This window comes from Apodemus sylvaticus, chromosome X (genome assembly GCF_947179515.1).
Source record: "Apodemus sylvaticus chromosome X, mApoSyl1.1, whole genome shotgun sequence".
NCBI classification, from domain to species: domain Eukaryota; kingdom Metazoa; phylum Chordata; class Mammalia; order Rodentia; family Muridae; genus Apodemus; species Apodemus sylvaticus.
The window spans coordinates 38,732,139-38,752,815 of NC_067495.1; the positions used below are offsets into that span (position 1 = coordinate 38,732,139).

The 20,677-nt window shown below is 37.5% G+C and overlaps 1 pseudogene; it reads right to left on the minus strand.

Annotated features, from left to right (window-relative positions):
• Positions 1-11,463: 11,463 nt before the first annotated feature.
• On the minus strand, positions 11,464-16,538 carry LOC127674435 (odorant-binding protein 1b-like; annotated as a pseudogene).
• Positions 16,539-20,677: the final 4,139 nt, after the last annotated feature.

Consider the following 20,677-nt stretch of genomic DNA (forward strand, 5'->3'; position numbering starts at 1 on the left):
ATAAAGAACTACATAAACAGTCAGAAAAAAACTCCATTCAAAATAGTCCTCAGAACTGAAGAGAGAACTTTAAAAAAATAAAGAGAGGGGGAGAGGCAGCAGAGGGAGAGAATCCCTGCGACCATATTCGCAGCCTGCTGGGGCAGAAGAGCTTCACTAGGTACTATATCACCCCGAGCTTTAGATCTCTGGGGGTGCAAACCGCCAGGGGTCTGCCTGTGCTCAGGAACTGAGCACATAGGCAGTTCATCTGCCAGACCTCCAGGTGTGGGGCCTGTGTCCTACCTACAGAGCAGCAGAAGGAGAGAATCCCGCAGCCATATTCGCTGCCTGCTTGGCCAGAAGGGCATCACTAGGTATTGTATCACCCCAAGCTTTAGGTCTCTGGGGGTGCAAACTGCCAGGGGTCTGCCTGAACCCAAGAACTGAGCACATAGGCGGTTTGTCTGCCAGCCCGCTGGGCATGGGGCCTGTGTCCTGCCCAGAGATCAGCAGAAGAAGAGATTCCCTGTAGCCATATTCGATCCCAGCTAGGACAGAAAAGCGTCACTAGGTACTGGATCACCCTGAGCTTTAGATCTCTGGGGGTGCAAATCTCCAGGGGTCTGCCTGCACTCAGGAACTGAGCACATAAGCAGTTCATTTGCAAGCCAGTCGATCGCAGGACCTGTGTTCTAGGTGAGAATCAACAGAGGGAGTGACCCCCACCAGGATGGAGTGAACCCCATCACACCATCTTCGCTCCATAATAGAGCAGACAGAGAAGACCTGATTGACCTTGACAACCTAAGTGTAACGTTGCTTGAGGCAAGACTGAACAGGGCTCCAAAGGCAAAAAAGAGGAAGGCAGCATATCAGTAATCTGTGCCAGAGGAAACCCAGTCATTCAATGTTGCAGAGATAACCTTAAAGATCCACAGTAGGTTGAAGCACCAGTCAGTGACAATAAGACCATCTAACACCTGGGAGAACTAGATGGCTAAAGGCAAAAGTAGGAATGTTACTAACAGAAACCAAGGCATGGCAGCAACTGAACCCACTTCTCCAACAATAGCAAGTCCTGGATACCCAAACACACCAGAAAAACAAGAGTTGGATTTAAAAGCACTGGTAAGGATGCTGTTAGAGGAACACATAAAGGACACAAATAAATCTCTTAAAGAAATTCAAGAGAAAAATGATCAAAAGCTAGAAGCCTTTACAAGGGAAACACAAAAATCACTTAAAGAAATTCAGGGCAATATGGGTCAGAAGTTTGTAGCCAATAAGGAGGAAATGCAAAAATCACTTAAAAAAATACAAGAGAGCTTTGATCAACAGGCAGAAGTCATGAAAGAGGAAACACAAAAATCTCTCAAAGAATTAAAGGGAAACACAAACAAGCAAATGACAGAACTGAGCAAAAACTTCCAGGATCTGAAAACAGAAGTAGAAAAAACTAAGAAAGCACAAAGGGAGACAACGTTGGACCTAGAAAACCTTGGGAAGAAATCAGGGATCATAGGTGCAAATATCAACAACAGACTACAAGAGATAGAAGAAAGAGTCTCAGATGCCGAAGATACCATAGAAACCATGGAATCAACAGTCAAAGAAAATGCAAAATGCAAAAAGCTTGTAAGCCAAAACATCCAGGAAATCTAGGACACAATGAGAAAGCCAAATCTAAGGATTATAGGCATTGATGAGAGCAAAGATTTACAACTTAAAGGGCCAGCAAATATCTTCAACAAATTTATGGAAGAAAACTTCTCTAACCTAAAGAGAGAGATGCCCATGAATATACAAGAAGCCTACAGAACTCCAAACAGACTGGACCAGAACAGATATACCTCCCGTCACATAATAATCAAAACCCCAAATGTACTAAATAAAGAGAGAATACTTAGGGCAGTAAGAGAAAAAGGGCAAGTAACATATAAAGGAAGACCTATCAGAATTACACCAGACTTTTCACCAGAGACCATGAAAGCTAGAAAATCCTGGGCAGATCTCATGTAGACTCTAAGAGAACACAAATGTCAGCCAAGAATACTACACCCAGCGAAAATCTCTATCACTATAGATGAAGAAACCAAGATATTCCATGACAAAACCAAATTTACACAATATTTTCCCACAAGCCCAGCTCTACAAAGGATAATAGGGGTAAAACACCATTACAACAAAGGAAACTATACCCTGGCAAAAGCAGGATATTGAACTTCTTTCATCAAACCCAAAAGAAGATAACCACACAAGTATAAAATTAACAAAAATGATAGGAAGCAATAACCACTACTCCTTGATATCTCTTAACATCAATGGACTCAACTTCCCAATAAAAATATATAGAATAACAGACTGGTTACATAAACAGGACCCTACGTTTTGCTGCATATACACCTCAGTGTCAAAGACAAAAACTACCTTAGAGTAAAAGGCTGGAAGACAATTCTACAAGCAAATGATCTCAGGAAACAAGCAGGAGTTGCCATTCTAATATCAGATAAAATAGACTTTCTATCTAATGTCATCAAAAGAGACATGGAAAGTCACTTCTTGCTGGTCAAAGGAAAAATCCAACAAGAAGAACTTTCAATCCTGAACATCTATGCTCCAAATACAAGGGCACCCTCATTCATAAAAGAAACTTTACTAAAGCTCAAAGCACACATTGCACCTAACACAATAATTGTGAATGACTTCAACACTCCACTTTCCTCGATGGACCGATCAGGAAAACAGAAACGAAACAGGGACACAGTGAAACTAATTGAAGATTTGGACCAATTAGATTTAACAGATATATATATATAGAACTTTTTATCCCAAAGCAAAAGAATATACGCTTTTCTCAGCACGTAACGGTACCTTCTCGAAAATCAATCATAATTGGTCACAAGACAGACCTCAACAAATATAAGAAGATTGAAATAATCCCATGCCTCCTATCAGATCACTATGGAGTAAAAGTGGTCTTTAATAACAATAAAAACAACAGAAAGCCCACATACATATGGAAATTGAACAATACTCTACTCAATGATACCTTGGTCAAGGAAGAAATAAAGAAAGAAATCAAAGATTTTTTTTTAGAAATTAATGAAAATGAAAGTACAACATACAGAAATCTATGGGACACAATGAAAGCAGTGCTAAGAGGAAAATTCATACCTTTGATTGCCTCCAAAAATAAATTTGAGAGAGCATACACTAGAAGATTAACTGAACAACTGAAAGCCCTGGAACAAAAAGAAGCTAATTCACCGAGGAGGGGACGACTGGAAATCATCAAACTCAGGGCTGAAATCAATCAAGTAGAAACCAAGAAAACCATGCAAAGATTCAACAAAATCAGGAGCTGGTTCTTTGAAAAAAATCAACAAGATAGATAAACCCTTAGCCAGACTAACCAAAGGGCACATAGAAAGTATCCAAATTAACAAAATTAGAAATGAAAAGGGAGATATTACAACAGAAACTGAGGAAATTAAAAAACAATCATCAGATCGTACTACAAAAGCCTGTACTCAACACAACTGTAGAATCTGGAGGAAATGGACAATTTCTTAGACAGATACCAAATACCAAAGTAAACCAAGATCAAATATATCATCTAAAAAGACCCATGACCCCTAAAGAAATAGAAGGGTTCATAGATAGCCTTCTGACGAAAAAAGCACAGGGCCAGATCGTTTCAGTGCAGAATTCTATCAGACCTTCAAAGAAGACTTAACACCAATACTCTTCAAATTATTCCACCAAATAGAAACAGAAGGAACACTACCCAACTCCTTCTATGAAGCCACAATTATGCTGATACCAAAACCACACAAAGATCCAACTAAGAAAGAGAATTTCAGGCCAGTTTCCCTTATGAATATCGATGCAAAAATACCCAATAAAAAATTTGCCCACTGAATCCAAGAAGACATCAAAACGATCATCCACCAGGATCAAGTAGGCTTCATCCCAGGGATGCACAGATGGTTCAATATACGGAAATTCGTCAATGTTATCCACTACATAAACAAACTCAAAGAAAAAAAAAACACATGATCATTTCATTAGATGCTGAAAAAGCATTTGACAAAATTCAGCATCTTTTCATGCTAAAAATATTGGAAAGGACAGGAAATCAAGGCTCATATCCTAACATAGTAAAAGCAATATACAGCAAACCGGTAGCCAGCATCAAACTAAATGGAGAGAAACTTGAAGCAATCCCACTTAAATAAGGGACTAGACAAGTCTGCCCCCTCCCTCCATGTCGTTTCAATATAGTTCTTGAAGTCCTAGCTAGAGCAATTCGACAACATAAGGAGGTCAAAGGAATACAATTTGTAAATGAAGAAGTTAAACTATCACTATTTGCAGAAGATATTATAGTATACTTAAGTGACCCAAAAAACTCTACTAGAGAACTCCTACAGCTGATAAACAGCTCCAGCAAAGTAGCTCGATACAAAATCAACTCAAACAAATCAGTAGCCTTTATATACTCAAAGGATAAGCATATTGAGAAAGAAATTAGGGAAATGACACCCTTCCCAATAGCCACAAACAGCATAAAGTATATTGGTGTGACTAAGCAAACAAGTGAAAGACCTATATGATAAGAACTTCAGATCTTTGAAGAAGGAAATTGAAGATCTCAGAAATTGGAAAAATCTTCCATGCTCATGGATTGGCAGGATTAATATAGTTAAAATGGCCATCTTGCCAAAGGCAGTCTACAGATTCAATGCAATCCCCATCAAAATCCCAACCTAGTTCTTCATAGAGCTAGAAAGAGCAATGCACAAATTCATCTGGAATAACAAACAACCAAGGATAGCTAAAACTATTCTCAACAGTAAAAGAACTTCAGGGGGATTCAGTATCCCAGAACTCATACTTTACTACAGAACAATAATGATAAAAACTGCATGATATTGGTACAATGTCAGGCAAGCAGATCAATGGAATAGGATTGAAAACCCAGAAATGAACCCACACACATATGGTCAATGATCTTCGACAAAGGAGCTGAAAGCATCCAGTGGAAAAAAGATAGTCTTTTCAACAAATGGTGCTGGTTCAATTGGAGGTCAGCATGCAGAGGAATGCGAATCGATCAATTCTTATCTCCTTGTCCTAAGCTCAACTACAAATGGATCAAGGACCTCCACATAAAATCTGACACACTGAAACTAATAGAAAAGAAACTTGGGAAGAACCTTGTGGACATGGGCACAGGGGTAAAGTTCCTGAATAGAACACCAATAGCTTATGCCCTAGCATCAAGAATTGACAAATGGGACCTCATAAAACTATAAAGTTTCTGTAAGGCAAAACACTGTCAAAAGGACAAAACATCAACCAACAAATTGGGAAAGGATCTTCACCAACCCTAAATCTGACAGAGGGCTAATATCTAATATATACAAAGAAATCAAGAAGGTAGAACCCAAAAAACGAAATAAACCCATTAAAATGTGGGGTATGGAGCTAAACAAAGAATTTTCACATGAAGAATTTCGGAGGGCTGAGAAACACCTTAAGAAATGTTCAACATCATTATTCATTAGGGAAATGCAAATCAAAACAACCCTGAGATTTCGCCTCACACCAGTCAGAATGGCTAAGGTCAAAAACTCAGGAGACAGCAGGTGCTGGGGAGGATGTGGAGAAAGAGAAACACTCCTCCACTGCTGGTGGGATTGTAAGAATGTGCAACCACTTTGGAAATCAGTCTGGTGGTTCCTCAGAAAACTGGGCATGACACTTCTGGAGGACCCTGCTATACCACTCCTGGGCATATACCCAGAGGATTCCCTGGCATGCAATAAGGACACATGCTCCACTATGTTCATAGCAGCCCTATATGTAGTAGCCAGAAGCTGGAAAGAACCCAGGTGTCCCTCAACGGAGGAATGGATACAAAAAATGTGGTATATTTACACAATGGAGTACTATTCAGCCATTAGAAACAATGAATTCATGAAATTCTTAGACAAATGGATGGAGTTGGAGAACATCATACTAAGTGAGGTAACCCAGTCTCAAAAGATCAATCATGGTATGTACTCACTGATAAGTGAATATTAGCCTAGAATCTTTGAATACCCAAGACAAAATCCACATATTAAATGATGTCCAAAAAGAATGGAGGAGTGGCCCCTGGTTCTGGAAAGACTCCGTGCAACAGTATAGGGAAATACCAGAACAGGGAAGTGGGAAGGGGTAGATGGAGGAACAGGGGGGGGATAGAGGGCTTATGGGACTTGCAGGGAGTGGTGACCCAGAAACGGGGAAATAATTTGAAACGTAAATATAGAATACATCGAATTAAAAAAAATGGTCATCTTGCCAAAAACAATCTATAGATTAAAATTCCATCAAAATTCCAACTCAATTATTCATAGATTTAGAAAGAGCAATTCTCAAATTCATCTGGAATAACAAAAAACCTGGGATAGCAAAAACTATTCTCAACAATGAAACACCTTCTGGCAGAAGTTTCATCCAGTACCTCAAGCTCTACTACAGAACAAGCATAATAAAAACAGCATGATGACAGACAGGTAGATCAATGGAATAGAATTAAAGACCAAAAAATGAACCCACACACCCATCGTCACTTGAGCTTTGAAAAGGAACTAAAACCATGCAGTGGAAAAAAGATAGCCTTTTCAAAAAAGATGTGATGTAACTGGCAGTTTTCATGCAGAAGAACATGAATCGATCAGTTCTTATCTCCTTGTATGGAGCTCAAGTTCAAGTGAATCAAGGACCTCCACATAAAACCGGATACACTTAAGCTAATAGAAAAGAATGTAGGAAAGGGTCTCAAGCACAAGAGTATAGGAAAAAATTTCCTGAACTGAACACCAATAGCTTATGCTCTTAGATCAAGAACTGACCAATGGGACCCCATAAAATTACAAAGCTTTTGTAAGGCAAAGCTCACTCTAAGTAGGACAAAGCCATAACCAACAAACTGGGAAACGCTCTTTACTAACCCTACAACACATAGATAGAGGAATAATATTATATATATATATATATATATATATATATATATATATCATGTAGTTAGACACCAGAGAAACAAATAACCCTATCAAAAATGGGGTACAGCGAAAATCAAAGAATTTGCAACTGAGGAATACTGAATGGCTATGAGCACCTAAAGAAAAGTTCAGAGGAACCAAAGCACCCTCACCTAAGTCATTCTTCATGAGTTTCCTGTGTTCTGTGAATTGTAACTTGTTTATTTTGAGCTTTTGGGCCAACATCTACTTATCAGTGAGTGCATACCATGCACGTTCTTTTATGATTGGGTTACGTCATGCAGGGTGACACTTTCTAGTTCCATCCATTTGCCTAAGAATTTCATGAATTCATTGTTTTTTTTTTTCGATATATTTTTTATTTACATTTCAAATGATTTCCCCTTTTCTAGCCCCCCACTCCCCGAAAGTCCCATAAGCCCCCTTCTCTCCCCCTGTCCTCCCACCCACCCCTTCCCACTTCCCCGTTCTGGTTTTGCCAAATACTGCTTCACTGAGTCTTTCCAGAACAAGGGGCCCCTCCTCCTTTCTTCTTGTACCTCATTTGATGTGTGGACTATGTTTTGGGTATTCCAGTTTTCTAGGTTAATATCCACTTATTAGTGAGTGCATACCATGATTCACCTTTTGAGTCTGGGTTACCTCACTTAGTATGATGTTCTCTAGCTCCACCCATTTGCCTAAAAATTTCATGAATTCATTGTTTCTAATGGCTGAATAGTACTCCATTGTGTATATATACCACAATTTTTGCATCCACTCTTCTGTTTAGGGATACCTGGGTTATTTCCAGCTTCTGGCAATTATAAATAGGGCTGCTATGAACATAGTGGAACATGTATCCTTATTACATGCTGGGGAATCCTCTGGGTATATGTCCAGGAGTGGTATAGCAGGATCTTCTGGAAGTGAGGTGCCCAGTTTTCAGAGGAACCGCCAGACTGATTTCCAGAGTGGTTGTACCAATTTGCAACCCCACCAGCAGTGGAGGAGTATTCCTCTTTCTCCACATCCTTGCCAAAACCTGCTGTCTCCTGAATTTTTAATCTTAGCCATTCTGACTGGTGTAAGGTGAAATCTCAGGGTTGTTTTGATTTGCATTTCCCTAATGACTAATGAAGTTGAGCATTTTTTAAGATGCTTCTCCACCATCCAAAGTTCTTCAGGTGAGAATTCTTTGTTTAACTCTGTACCCCATTTTTTAATAGGGTTGTTTGGTTTTCTGGAGTCTAACTTCTTGAGTTCTTTATATATATTGGATATTCATTGTTTTTAATAACTGAACAGTACTCCATTGTGTATGTATACCACAGCTGGAGATGGTGTGGGGAAATAGGAATGCTTCTCCATTGTTAGTGGGATTTCAAGCTGGCAAAACCACTCTGGAAATCAGTTTGGCTGTATATATGTATATATGTACACATATACATACACACACAATGGAGTACTAATCAGATATTAAAAACAATGAATTCATGAAATTCTTAGGCAAATGGATAGAACTAGAAAGTGTCCATTGAGAAAAAGTGTCACTGAGGTAACCCAATCACAAAAAAAAAAAAAAAAAAAAAATCCAAACATGGTATGCACTCACTTATAAGTGGATGCTAGCACAAAAGCTCAAAATAGACAAGTTGCAATTCACTGACCACAAGAAGCTCAAGAAGAAGGAGGACTGAAGTGGTGCTTTGGTTCCTCTGAGAAAAGGAACAAAATACTCACAGGAGCAATAAAGGAGACAAAGTATGGAGCAGAGACGGAAGTAAAGGCCACCTAGAGCCTGCTCTACCTGGGGATTCATCCTATAAACAGTCACCAAACCTCAACATTGGACACTATTATGGGCGACAAGAAGGGCATATCAAAAGGAGCATGCCATGGTTGTCTTCAGAGGGGCCCTTCCTGAGCCTTACACATACAAAGCAGATGCTAGCAGCCAACCAGTGGTCTGGGTGTGAGGTCCCCAGTGGAGGGGTAGTAGGGTGGTCTGGAGGAGTTGAAGGGGTTTACAGCCCCATGAGAAGAACAACAATGTTGCCCACCCAGATTCCCCAGGAATCCCAGGGACTAAACCATCAACCAAGGACACATGGTTCCAGCCAGAACTGAGGCAGAGGAATGCCTTGTGAGGCATCAGTGGGAGGAGTTTTCCTTGGTCAGGTAAAGGCTCAATAGATGCCCCAACAAAGGTAAATTGGGGGGGGGGGGCTCAGGTGGAGGGGCATATACTTGTAGGCATGCACTAGGAGGAGGGGTTGGGGGTTTTTGGAAGTGGGGGAAAAAGGGGAAGATTTTGCCATTTGAAATGTAAATGAAGATTATATTCAACAAAAAAAAAGTTCAACATCCTTAGTCATCAAGGAAAATGCAAATCAAAACAACCCTGACATTCCACCTCACACCAGTCAGAATGGCTATGATTTATAATAGCCAGAAACTGGAAAAAACCCAGATGTCCCTCAATGGAGGAATGGATACAGAAAATGTGGTATATTTGACCAATGGAATACTACTGAGCAATTAAAAACAATGAATTCATGAAATTCTTAGGCAAATGGTTGGAACTGGAAAATATCATCCTAAATGAGGTAACTCATTCACAAAAGAACATACATGGAATGCAGTCACTGATAAATGGATATTAGCCCAGAAGCTCTGAATACCCAAGACACAACTCACATATCAAATCATTCCCAAGAAGAAGGAAGGAGAGGGCCCTGATCCTGGAAAGGGATGATGCAGCAGTGTAGGGGATTATGAGGACGGAGAAGTGGGAGGGGGTTGATTGGCGAATGGGTGGAGGGAAGAGGGCTTATGGGACTTATGGGGAATGGGGGACTGGGAAAGGGAAAATCATTTGGAATGTAAACAAAGAATATAAAAAAAACTCAGGTGACCTCAGGTGCTGGTGAGGATGTAGAGAAAGGGGAACACTTCTCCACTACTGGTGGGATTGCAAGCTGGTACCACCATTCTGAAATCAGTTTGTCATTTCCTCAGAAAATTGGACATAGTACTACTGGAGGACCCAGCTATATCACTCCTGGACATATGTCCCGAATATTCTCCAACATGTTCTAAGAACACTTGCTCCACTATGTTCATAACAGACTTATTTATGGTAGCGAGAAGCAGGAAATAACACAGATGCCCCTCAACAGAGGAATGAATACAGAAAATGTGGTATGATAACACAATGGAATACTACACGGTTATTAAAACAATGAATTCATGAAATTCTTAGGCAAATAGATATAACTAGAAAATATCATCCTGAGTGAAATAACCCAATCACAAAAGAACATACATGGTATGCACTCACTGATAAGTGGATATTAACTCAGAAGCTTGGAATACCCAATATACAATTGACAGACCAAATGAAGCTCAAGAAGAAGGATACTTTGGTCCTTCTAAGCAGGGCAACAAAATACACATGGGAGGAGGTACAATGACAATGTGTGGAACAGAGACTGAAGGAAAGGCCATCCAGAGATGGCCCCCAATGGGGTTCCATCCTGTATATAGTCACCAAACCCAGACAATATTGTGAATGCCAACAAGTGCTTGCTTACAGGAGCCTGATATATCTGTCTCCTGAGAGGATCTGCCAGTATCTGACAAATACAGTATTGGAAGCTCTCAGTCAGCCATTGGTCTGAGCACAAGGTCCCCAATGGAGGAGCTAGAGGAAAGCCAAGGAGCTGAAGTGCTTACAGCCCCATATGAGGAACAATATGAACTAACCAGTATGCCCAGATTACCCAGAGACTAAACCACCAAGCAAAGAATACACATGGATGGACCCATGGGTCCTGCTGCATATGTAGCAGAGGATAGACTTCTTGGACATTAAAGGGAGGGGACACCCTTGGCTGTGAGAAGGCTAGATGTCCCAATATAGTGGAATGTCAGGAAAGAAAATTGGGAGTGTGTGTCTTGGTAAGCAAGGGGAGGGTGGATGGGATATGGGGTTTTCAGAAGGAAAACCAGAAAAAGGGGATAATATTTGAAATGTGAATAAAGAAAATGTCTAATAAAAATAATGTAGGTAGGCCTAAAGTGTTTGTTATGTGGAATATTTGAATGCATTAAGATATCAACTTCATATCATGATTTACAGATGAAAGTAAATATGAAGCAAAACATAAAATTAATTTCTGTGGTTTTCTTGTGAATAGCTTTCAAATAAGAGAAACTATTTCAAATATTATGAGATTTTCAGTAATAAGCATATCATTTGTTACACAAGAGCGATACTATTAGATACTATTAGAAACTATATTTAGTAGATATTTTTCTGCCTTTTGAATGAGACTCTTTTCACAAGATCATTATTGCTACTTGAATCATTTTATTCAATCATTCAAAAAAAGAAGAACCACTTATAGATCATGAAAATGGGAAATAAAGGCAATTCAGGAATTTATGGTGCTGTATCCTCACAGCACAGGGTAGGGAAAAAATTATTTTGATAGGAAAGGTGAATTCTAGATGATACTGGATCCATGGTCAAGAGGTTATGACACATAATTCTCATCCCGTTGTTATCTGTACAAATATGAAAGAGAAAAATTTACACATTATTAACCTGGCAGTGAGATTTCAATCTTGGGTTTTCTGGACAACAAAATTTAATCTAACAGCATAGACTATAGAGAAAGATTGGTACAGAGTCTATTTCTATCCTAGAATGCATCCATGCCTTGTAGTTTGGATTTTGTAGGAGCAGTTTCTAAAGTAAATAATGGCATTGTGTAGTCCTGTGTGAAAGTTTATACAGAGTTTTCAAAGAACATGTTGATGAAATCAACAAACTTACACCTTACCTATAGCAAATGATATTCCACAAATCATATGTAAAGAAAAAATTTCAAATTGCAAGACACAATTTCTTGATGGATTCCTCATAAATACAAAAATATTACCAATTCTGAATGAGATAAAATTTCTTTGTATTATTCTATAGATTAAAACATTCTCTTATTCATTCTTGCCATTATAAAATTTTCAACTGTAAAAGAGAAGTAATAGCCTGTGTGCATTTTTCCTCATTTTGAATGCACATTATTTCACTCACATTTTGATCTCAAATACATTGATATCAAAGCCTGTGTCAATTCAAATATCAAGATAGGAAAGCATGGCTCTTGTTTCTACTCATCTGTAGATGTTACTTTACTCTGGACAGGTATCTGTGAAAGAAATTGAGTGGGATAAGGAATGACAGAACTGATATAAAAATATAAGGACAGCTCCATAATGGTTATTCCTGGCAATGACAATGTAAGTTAAGACGTAATTTCATTTCATCTAAATCAGGGACATTACTGTAAGAGAAAGATAGATGGATAGATAGATAAATGGATATATATATATATATATAAAAGATATGACAAAAATTAACATGCATTGAGGGTACCTGTATCTAGGACTTCTCAAATGCTTTCAGGTGGAATGTGCTTTTCCTCAGCATACTCAGCAAGTTTTTCCTTTTGTTCCTCAGTTAGAGGGTCACCTTTTCCTGCATTGCATGAATGACAGGGTCAGAGATCTGTTCATGAGAATCCTGCATAATGTGCATTGCTTCCTTTGTATCTCACCATATTATGCTATGGAAAATATCAACTTCTCCATATTAATCCACTCTAGATCTATCAGTCATGTCAAGAAGAATTATCCCAAGTGTCATGTACACAGTCAATAAAATCTAAATGGAAATATGGCATCACATTTTGGTATTTCACAATGCACAAAAATAAAAATAATAAACACTTGCCCAGAAAACTCACTTATTTCACTCCTATACACTTTCAAAACAACAAAAGAGTCTTCAATTAGATTCAATGTAGCCTTCATATTTTTCTGAATCTACATTCTAGTGTTCATGCTTCAATTTTCTACACCTTTACTGAATTGACACTGAAAATGGTCTGAAATTAGAGAAAGTCACATTTGCTCCATGTTGTCTAGGGAGGAAACATGAACATGAACTCTTCCAATCACTTCTTCCATCACCCTCAGTCTTCAATATCTCAGATACTGAACTTCCAATAGAATGTACTAGTTGCTCCACACACAATCTAGTTGTCAGTTAGTACAAAGTACTTTGGAAATCCTCTAACATGGTCTTGGGGAATCTGACTTAGTCCTTCTTTGCAGAGCAACAATTTTGTTACTATTTCAGAGATCTACTGCCACTCTTACCAACAACAAAAAGCAGTTTTTTGTCCAGCTGGCTCTGTCAACATTCTCAGTATAAAAGACAATGTTCTCTGTTGTTGCCTTCACAAGTTCATAATGATTACCACGTTCATCTGTAATGGTAATGGAAATACTTCAAAATGCAGTATCATTCATGTTTCCTCACAGTTCATATCATCTGTTTTCTGCTAAATATTCAAATTTACTCTGACTCAAGCAATCTTCTCTCTGTTCACTAATATAAGAACCATGTGTGCATAGCTATTCCAGTGGCATTCATTTTGCATATTCTGTCCAATTAAAGTAAGAAAACATTTCCACTCATTAAAATTTATTAAGAATCCTAAGTACAGACAGTTTTGCTTTTCCCTGACTTCCTTGTGTCAAGACAGTTTGGGTGTTCCTGAAATTTTAAAAAACAGTATCTCAAAGATCAACTGTTAATTTTGTGAAAATAAAAAAATAACTTTGTTTCTCACCATAGTAATTGTTGGTGGGTAAATGCGCACATGAAGAAATTACAGAGTACTGATTCCTAATACACACAAAGGTTTTTGCCTTGTAAAATTATAGAAGAAAATGTGGTAAAGAAAAAAGTTTTAGGGATTACCACACAATGATATTATGTGTGTGTGTGTGTGTGCAAAGTACATTTTTTGCGTTGTCCTCTATATGTGTGTGTACATATGCCTGTGTATATGCTTGTGCTTGTGCTTCTGTATGTCAATACTTTTGTGTGTGCATGCTCATGCTGTGATCATACACTTGTGTATCTGCATGTGAATGTGTGTATGTTATGCATGTTGGGTGTGAAAGTGTGTACCTCTGTGTGTATTGTGTGTGTGTGTGTGTGTGTGCGTGATTTCTAATTACCAATATTTATTAAATGATAAATGTTGGTCAAAGGAAAGGAAAAAGATATTTGGAACTCTTCTCTTACTATTTATTACAAGAATACTCTGTAAATGAATATGTAAATGTACGTGTACAAATAGGTAAAGCTTTTACTCACCAGTTGACTGTGCACTCTGTTTTTTAAAGATCAAACCAAAGGTCAAATTGTGTATTACTTTGTTGAATACTGTTGCTATTTATTAAAAGTTTCTTACAAAATTGAGGTAATCAGTCTCAAATCGTTAAGCTGAAATGGTCCCTAACTGCTTTTCAAAATTGAAGCATTTAATTCAGTAATCTGAATAATATGATCTTCACCAAGAAAAAAGGAGTTTTGAAATAACAGTGTTAAGTAAAATATTTATTATTCAAAGTTGATAGATTATATTTGTAATTTAAGTACACAGGAGCCTAAAGCATGGGCTTGGCAAAGATGTTGGAAGCCATGGATCCCTACTATAGAGTAGCGGGATTGGCAAATAATAAAGTGAGATACCATGTAAAATAAAATATGAACAGTAAAGTTTTTCTAGAAATAACTTTTCTGTAAGTAAATTTTTGAAAAATATGTTGTTAGTACTATTCCAATCTTTACATAATAATGTAACTCAACAAGTAACCATCCAATAAATGACAATGTATTCAGACTAGGCTGCATATCTAACTGGGGTGGAAAGATTAATAATCAATCAAGGAACAAAGAGTTCTGTACATCCATGTACATTTGGGCTGCTGTAGTATCAGGATGAATGTACACAATCACAATTCTTTGGTCATAGAGAGTGCTCCCTGATACTATACTTATACTGATTTCTATATATTTGGCCATCTTCTTGCAGATACCCATTGACTGTGGCCAATGGGCAATGTCCATTTTGACTAAAAATTAAAGAAGAAAACCATGGTTTATTCTTTATCACTATTGAATTCATATCAAATATCTTCAAGTATTATAATGCATTTGAGGAGGTAAATGATTAATGAAGTTGTCATTGTACAGAGATCTGACCTAAGTACTTATTCCTACCTTGAGTGTGCTAATTCTTATTTACAAAACACCATCCTGTTTATACTCATATACATATCTTACTTCATTGTGCCAATTTTGCCTCATCTGTACAGAGGTGACTTCCTTATCCAAAATTTACTCATCATTATGTATGTTCCAATGTGTTAATTTGCTTGTTCCACTATAGACATAATATATGGACATGTTTATATGTCTGTATTATAAGTGCTGTCATTTATGATCTTTAAATTTTGGCTGTAAGAGAGAAAGGCTTCTAACCTTTTTTTATTTTTTAGGTGTTATGGACTCCTGAATTGAAAATAGTCATTCACATATCAGAGAAAAAAGTCTTTGAACATAGAGCTTCAAGAAAATGGGTTCAAAATAGATATATCTGACCTATATGTGGAATACTGTTATAACATCACTAATTGAATAACATAATGTGTATGACTTTGACATAAATGGTTAAACCATCGCCTTACTACAGAGGAGTTCTTTAGAATATTCTATAATCTAACACAGATGAAAATATTCAATGGCAGCCCTTAAACCACAAGGTTACCTCAGGAATCATTCATTGAATTTGAAAGAGTATCTCTTTGTGTGGTATCCAGAGCTGTCCCAACCCAGAATGATATAATTGCATGATAAAAGTAGGGCTTCAAATTTCTTACCAGTAACAACATTACCCTGTGACTTTCACAACATAAAGGGAAAGAAAATTAACTAGTTTTCTCAGTTTACAGTCTTGATAATATGCTTACTTGACATAAAATTTGACTTTCATTATTTTACATCCCTCCTCACAAGTAATTTCACGAATAAAGATTTCTAGAGGACCACCTTCCTCTATCCTGTCTTCATTATCAGCAAGGATGGCAACGGTTTTCCATTTTCCTTCTAGCTGAAAAAGCAACAAAATTGGAAAAAAATAAAAATCACAACAGACCATTAGATAATGAGTTGGTATACTCATCTCTGATATCAATACCTGAAATCCTTAAACTGACATTAAATACCAATCAATAATATTTTATTTACTAGTTGAAGATTGTGTTTCTTGAAATGAAGCTACCCCATAGCAATATGATGGCATGATTAACACAGAATCATGGACCTTGAAACTGCTAATCTTTCTCCTCATATACTCTGCATTTAAAAACTCATATTTCACTGGTTTCACGCTAGTAAAAATCTGATTGCAAAAGTGTACCTGAGAGAAAGACAGAAAGCTTATTTCATGCAGATGGACTTGCATGGATTGACTGGCTAGTATGTTACATCCAAAGAAATATGTTATCAGTGAAGCTCACACATACACACAGACATGAATTTACCTGAGCATGAGCCAGTCCAAATGCCAATGCTAGCAGCAGAAATTTCACCATCATGATTCCTAACTTTGCTCTTCTGCAGATGCTCAGATTAGGAAAATGGTTGTGAAGGATGTGAACCTACAAAGCTCTTTATACATTTAATTTTGAGGAGGAGCATGAACTCAACCAACGATTCACCAGCACAACAACCCACATCTTTGCAGAATTTCCCATTGGGCCATAATGGATAGAGTAAGACTTCATGATCCTAAATTAATAAGCTTACACTTAAGGCCAGAATATGCTATGTTGATTAACTGAGCATTCCTGTCAGAATGAAAGGACTAACTCTACACTAGCATTAATAATTCATTATTTTGGTCTAGGGCTATAGTAGTAGATAGAGGTCACAGTGCTTCTGCCTATACCCTATGTGATTCATTTAACCAATGTGACATGCATTTTCAGATGCATTCCTAATCTTAGCCTAATACTGTATAGTTAAATGTATTTAAAACTGTGGCCTGAGCAACATGAGTAATAGTATCAAAATTGTCACATAATAGGTGTTAAAATTTAAGGAGGGTCTCCTATAAGAATACAGTTATAAATGCTCAACTTTTTACTAGTCATCAGGGAAATGCAAATCAAAACAACCCTGAGATTTCACCTTACACCAGTCAGAATGGCTAAGATTAAAAACTCAGGAGACAGCAGATGTTGGCGAGGATGTGGAGAAAGAGGAACACTCCTCCACTGCTGGTGGGGTTGCAAATTAGTACAACTACTCTGGAAATCAGTCTGGCAGTCCCTCAGAAAACTGGGCATGTCACTTCTGAAAGATCCTGCTATACCACTCCTGGGCATATACCCCAGAGGATTCCCCAGCATGTAATAAGGATATATGTTCCACTATGTTAATAGCAGCCCTGTTTATAATAGCCAGAAGCTGGAACGAACACAGGTATCCCTCAACAGAAGAATGGATGCAAAAAATGTGGTATATTTACACAATGGAGTACTATTCAGCCATTAGAAACAATGAATTCATGAAATTCTTGGGCAAATGGATGGAGCTGGAGAACATCATACTAAGTGAGGTAACCCAGTCTCAAAAGATCAATCATGGTATGCACTCACTAATAAGTGGATATTAGCTTGGAAAACTGGAATATGCAAAACATGATCCACACTTCAAATGAGGTACAAGAAGAATGGAGGAGTGGCCCCTAGTTCTGGAAAGACCCAGTGTAGCAGTATAAGACAAAACCAGAACAGGGAAGTGGGAAGGGATGGGTGGGAGAACAGAGGGACGGAAGGGGGCTTATGTGACTTTCGGGGAGTGGGGAACCAGAAAAGGGGAAATCATTTGAAATGTAAATAAAAATGTATCGAATAAAATAAAAAAAAAGAATACAGTCATAAGTATTCCCCAACTTTTAAGCCTTTCCATATACAGGAATCTTTGTTCATCTAGTATATTGTATTATACTATCACCAATACATATTTACAAGAGAAATCTTTGAAAAGCTAATTGAACATATAATAGAAAATGTGGTAAGATATCCAATGGTAATAAATACAAGTATCATTCATGAAAATGAGTCTATGCAAGTTTAAAAAAATCTATTGAAATTGACTTTTTAAAAAATTATACATTTTTGCAAATGGACTCTATATAATCTGGAAATTATGCTTTACATGCCCTAAAGAAAAGACATATTCTGCCTAGTTACCTTCTAACTTTCTTTGATGCCACAATGAAGATATCCGTTGTCCACACCAGTAAGACCTCATCATCTAATTTTAAGAGCAACCAAGTAGACTTTCAGGACTCTCCAGTACTTTTTAATCCTCTAGACCTTTTCTTGAAACACATGGAATTACCTACACTTAGCACTGTGGTCTTTTTCTTCTATAACACATAACAGATAGCTACAACATTTTTAAATGTTAAAGCCCTGCTATTCATGATAATTTCTTTGTTTTTTTTTTTATTTTTATCCCTATTTTTTTATTTTGGCATTATTATATAATTATATCATTTCCTACATCCATGTTATTCCTCTAAACTCCCAAATATATCCTATTGATCTATCCCAATTTTGTTATCATTTATTTTATAAATGGTCATTATGTTCATGAGAGTATTTAAATATGTGTCTATGTATGTATGTGTATGTACAAACAAACATGCACAGAGACTAATTATTAACTGATCAGTATGTATAATATCAATGGGTCAGAGTTGTGACTGTGGGATGGCTACCCTTTCCTTCATTTGATGTCCTGTCTTCCTGTGGGAGGTGGGCTCTATAAGTTCCCATTCCCTATTGTTGTGGATTTCATCTATGATCCCTCACTGTGAGTCCTGAGATTCTCTCACCTCCCAGGTGTCTGGTGCATACTGGAGGGTTCCCACCAACCTCCTATCTACTGAGGTTGCCAGTTTCCATTCTTGCTGCTGGCCCTCAGGGCTTCAGATCTTTTCCTAATCAGCTCTTAAGACTGAGGACATCCTGACCTTTACAGTCAAATGTATGGAACTAGAAAATATCATCCTGAGAGAGGTATCTCAGACCCATAAGGACATGCATGGTATGTACTCACTAGTGTATGGATATTAGCCCCCCACAAAAGCACAGGGTACCCAGGATACAGTTTTTGATACAGAAATCAAAAACTTCAACAAGGTGAAGTGCCAAGTGGGAAGCCTCAGTCCCACGTGGGTGGGAGAACAAAGCAATCACAAGTGTGGAGGGAAGAAGTGACCTGGAATGGAAAGAGGAGGTGGGGGGAGAGAATAGAGGGGGAGGGGAACCTGATCTGATATTGGAGATGTCTAGTTTAAGGCTCACTGGTTCAAGGACTCAAGTGATTCCTAAACCTTTATCTGAGGTATGAAGCTAGGAAGAACACAAGACACAGAACATGGAATAGCTGACTTTCTACTTCTAGATTACCTTAGTAAACATGGTTTTGTATAATAGCTATCATTTATCTGCAAATGCCATGTTTATGATATTCTTTACCATTGAATAATATTCCATAATATCTATGTACACTGTCTTCATTAACCATTAGACAGTTTTAGGGCCCTTAGCTTATTTTCATTTCCTAGCTGATATGAACGTAGTAGCAACGTATCTGAAAAAAAAGTCATGTAACGTCTTTTGGGCAAAATCCAAGAAGGTGTACAACTGAGTCACATGGTACATTTATTTTACCCAAGAGAGATTCTCCACAGTGTTTTTTGGAGTAGGTAAACAACTTTGCAATCCCAACAAATGGTGTCTCTGATCATCTCTGCCTTTCTTTCTTTCTTTCTTTCTTTCTTTCTTTCTTTCTTTCTTTCTTTCTTTCTTTCTTTCTTTCTTTCTTTCTTTCTTTCTTTCTTTCTTTCTGTAGGTCTGTTTTTCTTCTTTTTTAAAGAGCATATTCAAGTCACAGTGGCACAAAAATTTGTGCTGAGTATTTCTTGACACTTTGTGTTTTAATTTTTTGTATGTTATGGATATTTGTTCAATGCTAGCATATTTGCCTGTAGGGCATATAATACACTTTTCCTGTCTGCCTGATGGCAATGATCATGGAAATTCACAATTATTTTCTGAACAATGCACTGATAGGTTCAGGCATTGGTAAAACACTGGGTTTTCCTATTTTTCCCACTTGGGTTGTTAAGAGGTACCAAGAGTTAGTTGCAAAGCAAAGATAGCACACATAACCTTGACTGAACACATACAGATACAAATAAACTAAAACATTAAAAATAAAAAAAATACTGTGAATGGAACCTGTTGGATTCAAGGGTAATCTTATTTTATTGTTTTGTTTTGTTTGATTTGTTTTTGTTTTTTTTTGTTTGTTTGTTTGTTTTTTTTCGAGACAGGGTTTCTCTGTGTAGCTCTTGGCTGTCCTTGAACTCACTCTGTAAACTAGGCTGGCCTGGAACTCAGAAATCTGCCTGCCTCTGCCAACCAAGTACTGAGATTAAAGTCATGTGCCACCACCACCTGGCTCAAGGGAAATCTTGTAATCTTGAGATTACAATCTTATATCTGGGAAAGAAGAGTTATCAGAATACCTTAAATTTGTGAAATTTTCAACAAACAAAATTTTAAAATAGAAAAGCACATGACTCGAGATATCCCTAACAATTCACATATTCAATTTTTTTGCAGGTAGTTGTGGAATATAGAATCCAATTTGA